Below are 9,540 nucleotides of genomic sequence, written 5' to 3'. Positions count from 1 at the left end.
CCGGATAATTTTTTTCCTCCCAAAATAAACTGAGTTCGGAGACAGGCGGTGCCATGCAGCATAGCGGGACCAGCGCGTTGAATTCTACGCCAGAACGGCCCCGGCGGCGCGAATGTCTCGGGCCGTCGAGGTCTGCTGCTTTGTCATAAAAGGGAGTTTCGAAGGGCTTGTCATGGGTGTGATCATACCAGCACTAATGCACCGGATCCCATCAGAACTCCGCAGTTAAGCGTGCTTGGGCGAGAGTAGTACGAGGATGGGTGACCCCCTTGGAAGTCCTCGTGTTGCCCCCCTTTTATTTTTTGCCCGCTTTTTTATTTTTTGATAATATTTATTTTTAATTTTTCGGCTTTTGGCTTTTCCTCTTCGGATAATTTTTTCCCCCGAAAATAAACTGAGTCCGGAGACTGGCTGTGCCATGCAGCATAGCGGGACCAGCGCGTTGAATCCTACGCCAGAACGGCCCTGGCGGCGCGAATGTCTCGGGCCGTCGAGACCGGCTGCTTTGTCATAAAACGGAGTTTCGAAGGGCTTGTCATGGGTGCGATCATACCAGCACTAATGCACCGGATCCCATCAGAACTCTGCAGTTAAGCGTGCTTGGGCGAGAGTAGTACTAGGATGGGTGACCCTCCGGGAAGTCCTCGTGTTGCACCCCTTTTATTTTTTGCCCCTTTTTTTATTTTTTGATAATATTTATTTTTAATTTTTCGGCTTTTGGCTTTTCCACTTCGGATAATTTTTTTCCCCCGAAAATAAACTGAGTCCGGAGACTGGCGGTGCCATGCAGCATAGCGGGACCAGCGCGTTGAATCCTACGCCAGAACGACCCCGGCGGCGCGAATGTCTCGGGCCGTCGAGGTCGGCTGCTTTGTCATAAAAGGGAGTTTCGAAGGGCATGTCATGGGTGCGATCATACCAGCACTAATGCACCGGATCCCATCAAAACTCCGCAGTTAAGCGTGCTTGGGCGAGAGTAGCACTAGGATGGGTGACCACCTGGGAAGTCCTCGTGTTGCACCCCTTTTATTTTTTGCCCCTTTTTTTATTTTTTGATAATATTTATTTTTAATTTTTCGGCTTTTGGCTTTTCCGCTTCGGATAATTTTTTTCCTCCGAAAATGAACTGAGTCCGGAGACTGGCGGTGCCATGCAGCATAGCGGGACCAGCGCGTTGAATCCTACGCCAGAACGGCCCCGGCGGTGCGAATGTCTCGGGCCGTCGAGACCTGCTGCTTTGTCATAAAAGGGGATTTCGAAGGGCTTGTCATGGGTGCGATCATACCAGCACTAATGCACCGGATCCCATCTGAACTCCGCAGTTAAGCGTGCTTGGGCGAGAGTAGTACTAGGATGGGTGACCCCCTGGGAAGTCCTCGTGTTGCACCCCTTTTATTTTTTGCCCGCTTTTTTATTTTTTGTTAATATTTATTTTTAATTTTTCGGCTTTTGGCTTTTCCTCTTCGGATAATTTTTTTTCCCCAAAAATAAACTGAGTCCGGAGACTGGCGGTGCCATGCAGCATAGCGGGACCAGCGCGTTGAATCCTACGCCAGAACGGCCCCGGCGGCGCGAATGTCTCGGGCCGTCGAGGTCGGCTGCTTTGTCATAAAAGGGAGTTTCGAAGGGCATGTCATGGGTGCGATCATACCAGCACTAATGCACCGGATCCCATCAGAACTCCGCAGTTAAGCGTGCTTGGGCGAGGGTAGTACTAGGATGGGTGACCCTATGGAAAGTCCTCGTGTTGCACCCCTTTTATTTTTTGCCCGCTTTTTTATTTTTTGATAATATTTATTTTTCATTTTTCGGCCTTTGGCTTTTCCTCTTCGGATAATTTTTTTTCCCCGAAAATAAACTGAGTCCGGAGACTGGCGGTGCCATGCAGCATAGCGGGACCAGCGCGTTGAATCCTACGCCAGAACGGCCCCGCCGGCGCGAATGTCTCGGGCCGTCGAGGTCTGCTGCTTTGTCATAAAAGGGAGTTTCGAAGGGCATGTAATGGGCACGATCATACCAGCACTAACGCACCGGATTCCATCAGAACTCCGCAGTTAAGCATGCTTGGGCGAGAGTAGTACTAGGATGGGTGACCCTCTGGGAAGTCCTCGTGTTGCACCCCTTTAATTTTTTGCCCGCTTTTTTATTTTTTGATAATATTTATTTTTAATTTTTCGGCTTTTGGCTTTTCCACTCCGGATAATTTTTTTCCTCCCAAAATAAACTGAGTTCGGAGACAGGCGGTGCCATGCAGCATAGCGGGACCAGCGCGTTGAATTCTACGCCAGAACGGCCCCGGCGGCGCGAATGTCTCGGGCCGTCGAGGTCTGCTGCTTTGTCATAAAAGGGAGTTTCGAAGGGCTTGTCATGGGTGTGATCATACCAGCACTAATGCACCGGATCCCATCAGAACTCCGCAGTTAAGCGTGCTTGGGCGAGAGTAGTACGAGGATGGGTGACCCCCTTGGAAGTCCTCGTGTTGCCCCCCTTTTATTTTTTGCCCGCTTTTTTATTTTTTGATAATATTTATTTTTAATTTTTCGGCTTTTGGCTTTTCCTCTTCGGATAATTTTTTCCCCCGAAAATAAACTGAGTCCGGAGACTGGCTGTGCCATGCAGCATAGCGGGACCAGCGCGTTGAATCCTACGCCAGAACGGCCCTGGCGGCGCGAATGTCTCGGGCCGTCGAGACCGGCTGCTTTGTCATAAAACGGAGTTTCGAAGGGCTTGTCATGGGTGCGATCATACCAGCACTAATGCACCAGATCCCATCAGAACTCTGCAGTTAAGCGTGCTTGGGCGAGAGTAGTACTAGGATGGGTGACCCCCCGGGAAGTCCTCGTGTTGCACCCCATTTATTTTTTGCCCCTTTTTTTATTTTTTGATAATATTTATTTTTAATTTTTCGGCTTTTGGCTTTTCCACTTCGGATAATTTTTTTCCCCCGAAAATAAACTGAGTCCGGAGACTGGCGGTGCCATGCAGCATAGCGGGACCAGCGCGTTGAATCCTACGCCAGAACGGCCCCGGCGGCGCGAATGTCTCGGGCCGTCGAGGTCGGCTGCTTTGTCATAAAAGGGAGTTTCGAAGGGCATGTCATGGGTGCGATCATACCAGCACTAATGCACCGGATCCCATCAGAACTCCGCAGTTAAGCGTGCTTGGGCGAGAGTAGCACTAGGATGGGCGACCACCTGGGAAGTCCTCGTGTTGCACCCCTTTTATTTTTTGCCCCTTTTTTTATTTTTTGATAATATTTATTTTTAATTTTTCGGCTTTTGGCTTTTCCGCTTCGGATAATTTTTTTCCTCCGAAAATGAACTGAGTCCGGAGACTGGCGGTGCCATGCAGCATAGCGGGACCAGCGCGTTGAATCCTACGCCAGAACGGCCCCGGCGGCGCGAATGTCTCGGGCCGTCGAGGTCGGCTGCTTTGTCATAAAAGGGAGTTTCGAAGGGCATGTCATGGGTGCGATCATACCAGCACTAATGCACCGGATACCATCAGAACTCCGCAGTTAAGCGTGCTTGGGCGAGAGTAGCACTAGGATGGGTGACCACCTGGGAAGTCCTCGTGTTGCACCCCTTTTATTTTTTGCCCCTTTTTTTATTTTTTGATAATATTTATTTTTAATTTTTCGGCTTTTGGCTTTTCCGCTTCGGATAATTTTTTTCCTCCGAAAATGAACTGAGTCCGGAGACTGGCGGTGCCATGCAGCATAGCGGGACCAGCGCGTTGAATCCTACGCCAGAACGGCCCCGGCGGTGCGAATGTCTCGGGCCGTCGAGACCTGCTGCTTTGTCATAAAAGGGGGTTTCGAAGGGCTTGTCATGGGTGCGATCATACCAGCACTAATGCACCGGATCCCATCTGAACTCCGCAGTTAAGCGTGCTTGGGCGAGAGTAGTACTAGGATGGGTGACCCCCTGGGAAATCCTCGTGTTGCACCCCTTTTATTTTTTGCCCGCTTTTTTATTTTTTGTTAATATTTATTTTTAATTTTTCGGCTTTTGGCTTTTCCTCTTCGGATAATTTTTTTTCCCCAAAAAAAAACTGAGTCCGGAGACTGGCGGTGCCATGCAGCATAGCGGGACCAGCGCGTTGAATCCTACGCCAGAACGGCCCCGGCGGCGCGAATGTCTCGGGCCGTCGAGGTCGGCTGCTTTGTCATAAAAGGGAGTTTCGAAGGGCTTGTCATGGGTGTGATCATACCAGCACTAATGCACCGGATCCCATCAGAACTCCGCAGTTAAGCGTGCTTGGGCGAGAGTAGTACAAGGATGGGTGACCCCCTTGGAAGTCCTCGTGTTGCCCCCCTTTTATTTTTTGCCCGCTTTTTTATTTTTTGATAATATTTATTTTTAATTTTTCGGCTTTTGGCTTTTTCTCTTCGGATAATTTTTTTTCCCCGAAAATAAACTGAGTCCGGAGACTGGCGGTGCCATGCAGCATAGCGGGACCAGCGCGTTGAATCCTACGCCAGAACGGCCCCGCCAGCGCGAATGTCTCGGGCCGTCGAGGTCTGCTGCTTTGTCATAAAAGGGAGTTTCGAAGGGCATGTCATGGGTGCGATCATACCAGCACTAATGCACCGGATTCCATCAGAACTCCGCAGTTAAGCGTGCTTGGGCGAGAGTAGTACAAGGATGGGTGACCCCCTTGGAAGTCCTCGTGTTGCCCCCCTTTTATTTTTTGCCCGCTTTTTTATTTTTTGATAATATTTATTTTTAATTTTTCGGCTTTTGGCTTTTTCTCTTCGGATAATTTTTCCCCCGAAAATAAACTGAGTCCGGAGACTGGCTGTGCCATGCAGCATAGCGGGACCAGCGCGTTGAATCCTACGCCAGAACGGCCCTGGCGGCGCGAATGTCTCGGGCCGTCGAGACCGGCTGCTTTATCATAAAACGGAGTTTCGAAGGGCTTGTCATGGGTGCGATCATACCAGCACTAATGCACCGGATCCCATCAGAACTCTGCAGTTAAGCGTGCTTGGGCGAGAGTAGTACTAGGATGGGTGACCCCCCGAGAAGTCCTCGTGTTGCACCCCTTTTATTTTTTGCCCGCTTTTTTATTTTTTGATAATATTTATTTTTAATTATTCGGCTTTTGGCTTTTCCTCTTCGGATAATTTTTTCCCCCGAAAATAAACTGAGTCCGGAGACTGGCTGTGCCATGCAGCATAGCGGGACCAGCGCGTTGAATCCTACGCCAGAACGGCCCTGGCGGCGCGAATGTCTCGGGCCGTCGAGACCGGCTGCTTTGTCATAAAACGGAGTTTCGAAGGGCTTGTCATGGGTGCGATCATACCAGCACTAATGCACCGGATCCCATCAGAACTCTGCAGTTAAGCGTGCTTGGGCGAGAGTAGTACTAGGATGGGTGACCCCCCGAGAAGTCCTCGTGTTGCACCCCATTTATTTTTTGCCCGTTTTTTTATTTTTTGATAATATTTATTTTTAATTTTTCGGCTTTTGGCTTTTCCACTTCGGATAATTTTTTTCCCCCGAAAATAAACTGAGTCCGGAGACTGGCGGTGCCATGCAGCATAGCGGGACCAGCGCGTTGAATCCTACGCCAGAACGGCCCCGGCGGCGCGAATGTCTCGGGCCGTCGAGGTCGGCTGCTTTGTCATAAAAGGGAGTTTCGAAGGGCATGTCATGGGTGCGATCATACCAGCACTAATGCACCGGATTCCATCAGAACTCCGCAGTTAAGCGTGCTTGGGCGAGAGTAGTACAAGGATGGGTGACCCCCTTGGAAGTCCTCGTGTTGCCCCCCTTTTATTTTTTGCCCGCTTTTTTATTTTTTGATAATATTTATTTTTAATTTTTCGGCTTTTGGCTTTTTCTCTTCGGATAATTTTTTCCCCCGAAAATAAACTGAGTCCGGAGACTGGCTGTGCCATGCAGCATAGCGGGACCAGCGCGTTGAATCCTACGCCAGAACGGCCCTGGCGGCGCGAATGTCTCGGGCCGTCGAGACCGGCTGCTTTGTCATAAAACGGAGTTTCGAAGGGCTTGTCATGGGTGCGATCATACCAGCACTAATGCACCGGATCCCATCAGAACTCTGCAGTTAAGCGTGCTTGGGCGAGAGTAGTACTAGGATGGGTGACCACCCGAGAAGTCCTCGTGTTGCACCCCTTTTATTTTTTGCCCGCTTTTTTATTTTTTGATAATATTTATTTTTAATTATTCGGCTTTTGGCTTTTCCTCTTCGGATAATTTTTTCCCCCGAAAATAAACTGAGTCCGGAGACTGGCTGTGCCATGCAGCATAGCGGGACCAGCGCGTTGAATCCTACGCCAGAACGGCCCTGGCGGCGCGAATGTCTCGGGCCGTCGAGACCGGCTGCTTTGTCATAAAACGGAGTTTCGAAGGGCATGTAATGGGCACGATCATACCAGCACTAACGCACCGGATTCCATCAGAACTCCGCAGTTAAGCATGCTTGGGCGAGAGTAGTACTAGGATGGGTGACCCTCTGGGAAGTCCTCGTGTTGCACCCCTTTAATTTTTTGCCCGCTTTTTTATTTTTTGATAATATTTATTTTTAATTTTTCGGCTTTTGGCTTTTCCACTTCGGATAATTTTTTTCTCCCGAAAATAAACTGAGTCCGGAGACTGGCGGTGCCATGCAGCATAGCGGGACCAGCGCGTTGAATCCTACGCCAGAACGGCCCCGGCGGCGCGAATGTCTCGGGCCGTCGAGGTCGGCTGCTTTGTCATAAAAGGGAGTTTCGAAGGGCATGTCATGGGTGCGATCATACCAGCACTAATGCACCGGATTCCATCAGAACTCCGCAGTTAAGCGTGCTTGGGCGAGAGTAGTACAAGGATGGGTGACCCCCTTGGAAGTCCTCGTGTTGCCCCCCTTTTATTTTTTGCCCGCTTTTTTATTTTTTGATAATATTTATTTTTAATTTTTCGGCTTTTGGCTTTTTCTCTTCGGATAATTTTTTTTCCCCGAAAATAAACTGAGTCCGGAGACTGGCGGTGCCATGCAGCATAGCGGGACCAGCGCGTTGAATCCTACGCCAGAACGGCCCCGCCAGCGCGAATGTCTCGGGCCGTCGAGGTCTGCTGCTTTGCCATAAAAGGGAGTTTCGAAGGGCATGTCATGGGTGCGATCATACCAGCACTAATGCACCGGATTCCATCAGAACTCCGCAGTTAAGTGTGCTTGGGCGAGAGTAGTACAAGGATGGGTGACCCCCCCGAGAAGTCCTCGTGTTGCACCCCATTTATTTTTTGCCCGTTTTTTTATTTTTTGATAATATTTATTTTTAATTTTTCGGCTTTTGGCTTTTCCACTTCGGATAATTTTTTTCCCCCGAAAATAAACTGAGTCCGGAGACTGGCGGTGCCATGCAGCATAGCGGGACCAGCGCGTTGAATCCTACGCCAGAACGGCCCCGGCGGCGCGAATGTCTCGGGCCGTCGAGGTCGGCTGCTTTGTCATAAAAGGGAGTTTCGAAGGGCATGTCATGGGTGCGATCATACCAGCACTAATGCACCGGATTCCATCAGAACTCCGCAGTTAAGCGTGCTTGGGCGAGAGTAGTACAAGGATGGGTGACCCCCTTGGAAGTCCTCGTGTTGCCCCCCTTTTATTTTTTGCCCGCTTTTTTATTTTTTGATAATATTTATTTTTAATTTTTCGGCTTTTGGCTTTTTCTCTTCGGATAATTTTTTTTCCCCGAAAATAAACTGAGTCCGGAGACTGGCGGTGCCATGCAGCATAGCGGGACCAGCGCGTTGAATCCTACGCCAGAACGGCCCCGCCAGCGCGAATGTCTCGGGCCGTCGAGGTCTGCTGCTTTGTCATAAAAGGGAGTTTCGAAGGGCATGTCATGGGTGCGATCATACCAGCACTAATGCACCGGATTCCATCAGAACTCCGCAGTTAAGCGTGCTTGGGCGAGAGTAGTACAAGGATGGGTGACCCCCTTGGAAGTCCTCGTGTTGCCCCCCTTTTATTTTTTGCCCGCTTTTTTATTTTTTGATAATATTTATTTTTAATTTTTCGGCTTTTGGCTTTTTCTCTTCGGATAATTTTTTCCCCCGAAAATAAACTGAGTCCAGAGACTGGCTGTGCCATGCAGCATAGCGGGACCAGCGCGTTGAATCCTACGCCAGAACGGCCCTGGCGGCGCGAATGTCTCGGGCCGTCGAGACCGGCTGCTTTGTCATAAAACGGAGTTTCGAAGGGCTTGTCATGGGTGCGATCATACCAGCACTAATGCACCGGATCCCATCAGAACTCTGCAGTTAAGCGTGCTTGGGCGAGAGTAGTACTAGGATGGGTGACCCCCCGAGAAGTCCTCGTGTTGCACCCCTTTTATTTTTTGCCCGCTTTTTTATTTTTTGATAATATTTATTTTTAATTTTTCGGCCTTTGGCTTTTCCTCTTCGGATAATTTTTTTTCCCCGAAAATAAACTGAGTCCGGAGACTGGCGGTGCCATGCAGCATAGCGGGACCAGCGCGTTGAATCCTACGCCAGAACGGCCCCGGCGGTGCGAATGTCTCGGGCCGTCGAGACCTGCTGCTTTGTCATAAAAGGGGATTTCGAAGGGCTTGTCATGGGTGCGATCATACCAGCACTAATGCACCGGATCCCATCTGAACTCCGCAGTTAAGCGTGCTTGGGCGAGAGTAGTACTAGGATGGGTGACCCCCTGGGAAGTCCTCGTGTTGCACCCCTTTTATTTTTTGCCCGCTTTTTTATTTTTTGTTAATATTTATTTTTAATTTTTCGGCTTTTGGCTTTTCCTCTTCGGATAATTTTTTTTCCCCAAAAATAAACTGAGTCCGGAGACTGGCGGTGCCATGCAGCATAGCGGGACCAGCGCGTTGAATCCTACGCCAGAACGGCCCCGGCGGCGCGAATGTCTCGGGCCGTCGAGGTCGGCTGCTTTGTCATAAAAGGGAGTTTCGAAGGGCATGTCATGGGTGCGATCATACCAGCACTAATGCACCGGATCCCATCAGAACTCCGCAGTTAAGCGTGCTTGGGCGAGGGTAGTACTAGGATGGGTGACCCTATGGAAAGTCCTCGTGTTGCACCCCTTTTATTTTTTGCCCGCTTTTTTATTTTTTGATAATATTTATTTTTAATTTTTCGGCCTTTGGCTGTTCCTCTTCGGATAATTTTTTTTCCCCGAAAATAAACTGAGTCCGGAGACTGGCGGTGCCATGCAGCATAGCGGGACCAGCGCGTTGAATCCTACGCCAGAACGGCCCCGCCGGCGCGAATGTCTCGGGCCGTCGAGGTCTGCTGCTTTGTCATAAAAGGGAGTTTCGAAGGGCATGTAATGGGCACGATCATACCAGCACTAACGCACCGGATTCCATCAGAACTCCGCAGTTAAGCATGCTTGGGCGAGAGTAGTACTAGGATGGGTGACCCTCTGGGAAGTCCTCGTGTTGCACCCCTTTAATTTTTTGCCCGCTTTTTTATTTTTTGATAATATTTATTTTTAATTTTTCGGCTTTTGGCTTTTCCACTCCGGATAATTTTTTTCCTCCCAAAATAAACT

General features: G+C 49.7%; 17 non-coding genes and 9 pseudogenes across 17 annotated transcripts; all 26 read left to right on the top strand.

The window, feature by feature from the left end:
• The first annotated feature begins 174 nt into the window (after positions 1–174).
• LOC149754997 (5S ribosomal RNA) lies at positions 175–293 on the top strand. Its single transcript, XR_016408697.1, has one exon. It is a non-coding gene; the product is annotated as a 5S ribosomal RNA (ribosomal RNA).
• A 246-nt stretch (positions 294–539) lies between these two features.
• LOC149754996 (5S ribosomal RNA) lies at positions 540–658 on the top strand. The gene has a single exon (XR_016403837.1). It is a non-coding gene; the product is annotated as a 5S ribosomal RNA (ribosomal RNA).
• A 247-nt stretch (positions 659–905) lies between these two features.
• Positions 906–1,024, top strand: LOC149754995 (5S ribosomal RNA). Its single transcript, XR_016408044.1, has one exon. It is a non-coding gene; the product is annotated as a 5S ribosomal RNA (ribosomal RNA).
• A 247-nt stretch (positions 1,025–1,271) lies between these two features.
• LOC149754994 (5S ribosomal RNA) lies at positions 1,272–1,390 on the top strand. Its single transcript, XR_016409110.1, has one exon. It is a non-coding gene; the product is annotated as a 5S ribosomal RNA (ribosomal RNA).
• Positions 1,391–1,637: 247 nt separating this feature from the next.
• On the top strand, positions 1,638–1,756 carry LOC149754993 (5S ribosomal RNA). Its single transcript, XR_016402395.1, has one exon. It is a non-coding gene; the product is annotated as a 5S ribosomal RNA (ribosomal RNA).
• A 247-nt stretch (positions 1,757–2,003) lies between these two features.
• On the top strand, positions 2,004–2,122 carry LOC149754992 (5S ribosomal RNA; annotated as a pseudogene).
• Positions 2,123–2,369: 247 nt separating this feature from the next.
• Positions 2,370–2,488, top strand: LOC149754991 (5S ribosomal RNA). The gene has a single exon (XR_016408696.1). It is a non-coding gene; the product is annotated as a 5S ribosomal RNA (ribosomal RNA).
• A 246-nt stretch (positions 2,489–2,734) lies between these two features.
• On the top strand, positions 2,735–2,853 carry LOC149754990 (5S ribosomal RNA). Its single transcript, XR_016401218.1, has one exon. It is a non-coding gene; the product is annotated as a 5S ribosomal RNA (ribosomal RNA).
• A 247-nt stretch (positions 2,854–3,100) lies between these two features.
• On the top strand, positions 3,101–3,219 carry LOC149754989 (5S ribosomal RNA). Its single transcript, XR_016405056.1, has one exon. It is a non-coding gene; the product is annotated as a 5S ribosomal RNA (ribosomal RNA).
• Positions 3,220–3,466: 247 nt separating this feature from the next.
• LOC149754988 (5S ribosomal RNA) lies at positions 3,467–3,585 on the top strand. Its single transcript, XR_016408138.1, has one exon. It is a non-coding gene; the product is annotated as a 5S ribosomal RNA (ribosomal RNA).
• A 247-nt stretch (positions 3,586–3,832) lies between these two features.
• On the top strand, positions 3,833–3,951 carry LOC149754987 (5S ribosomal RNA). The gene has a single exon (XR_016403270.1). It is a non-coding gene; the product is annotated as a 5S ribosomal RNA (ribosomal RNA).
• A 247-nt stretch (positions 3,952–4,198) lies between these two features.
• LOC149754986 (5S ribosomal RNA) lies at positions 4,199–4,317 on the top strand. The gene has a single exon (XR_016408585.1). It is a non-coding gene; the product is annotated as a 5S ribosomal RNA (ribosomal RNA).
• Positions 4,318–4,564: 247 nt separating this feature from the next.
• On the top strand, positions 4,565–4,683 carry LOC149754985 (5S ribosomal RNA; annotated as a pseudogene).
• Positions 4,684–4,928: 245 nt separating this feature from the next.
• On the top strand, positions 4,929–5,047 carry LOC149754984 (5S ribosomal RNA). The gene has a single exon (XR_016403687.1). It is a non-coding gene; the product is annotated as a 5S ribosomal RNA (ribosomal RNA).
• Positions 5,048–5,293: 246 nt separating this feature from the next.
• Positions 5,294–5,412, top strand: LOC149754983 (5S ribosomal RNA). Its single transcript, XR_016403685.1, has one exon. It is a non-coding gene; the product is annotated as a 5S ribosomal RNA (ribosomal RNA).
• A 247-nt stretch (positions 5,413–5,659) lies between these two features.
• LOC149754982 (5S ribosomal RNA) lies at positions 5,660–5,778 on the top strand (annotated as a pseudogene).
• Positions 5,779–6,024: 246 nt separating this feature from the next.
• Positions 6,025–6,143, top strand: LOC149754981 (5S ribosomal RNA). Its single transcript, XR_016403398.1, has one exon. It is a non-coding gene; the product is annotated as a 5S ribosomal RNA (ribosomal RNA).
• A 246-nt stretch (positions 6,144–6,389) lies between these two features.
• LOC149754980 (5S ribosomal RNA) lies at positions 6,390–6,508 on the top strand (annotated as a pseudogene).
• Positions 6,509–6,755: 247 nt separating this feature from the next.
• Positions 6,756–6,874, top strand: LOC149754979 (5S ribosomal RNA; annotated as a pseudogene).
• Positions 6,875–7,121: 247 nt separating this feature from the next.
• On the top strand, positions 7,122–7,241 carry LOC149754978 (5S ribosomal RNA; annotated as a pseudogene).
• A 247-nt stretch (positions 7,242–7,488) lies between these two features.
• Positions 7,489–7,607, top strand: LOC149754977 (5S ribosomal RNA; annotated as a pseudogene).
• A 247-nt stretch (positions 7,608–7,854) lies between these two features.
• On the top strand, positions 7,855–7,973 carry LOC149754976 (5S ribosomal RNA; annotated as a pseudogene).
• Positions 7,974–8,219: 246 nt separating this feature from the next.
• Positions 8,220–8,338, top strand: LOC149754975 (5S ribosomal RNA). The gene has a single exon (XR_016403684.1). It is a non-coding gene; the product is annotated as a 5S ribosomal RNA (ribosomal RNA).
• A 247-nt stretch (positions 8,339–8,585) lies between these two features.
• LOC149754974 (5S ribosomal RNA) lies at positions 8,586–8,704 on the top strand. The gene has a single exon (XR_016409099.1). It is a non-coding gene; the product is annotated as a 5S ribosomal RNA (ribosomal RNA).
• Positions 8,705–8,951: 247 nt separating this feature from the next.
• LOC149754973 (5S ribosomal RNA) lies at positions 8,952–9,070 on the top strand. The gene has a single exon (XR_016402394.1). It is a non-coding gene; the product is annotated as a 5S ribosomal RNA (ribosomal RNA).
• Positions 9,071–9,317: 247 nt separating this feature from the next.
• Positions 9,318–9,436, top strand: LOC149754972 (5S ribosomal RNA; annotated as a pseudogene).
• Positions 9,437–9,540: the final 104 nt, after the last annotated feature.

Source organism: Phoenix dactylifera, chromosome 4 (assembly GCF_051530095.1).
Source record: "Phoenix dactylifera cultivar Ajwa chromosome 4, Ajwa_hap1_PhDact_Kaust_v1.1, whole genome shotgun sequence".
In the NCBI taxonomy this organism is placed as follows: domain Eukaryota; kingdom Viridiplantae; phylum Streptophyta; class Magnoliopsida; order Arecales; family Arecaceae; genus Phoenix; species Phoenix dactylifera.
The sequence above is the reverse complement of the archived record's forward strand: the minus strand, read 5'-3'. Positions and strand labels throughout refer to the sequence as shown.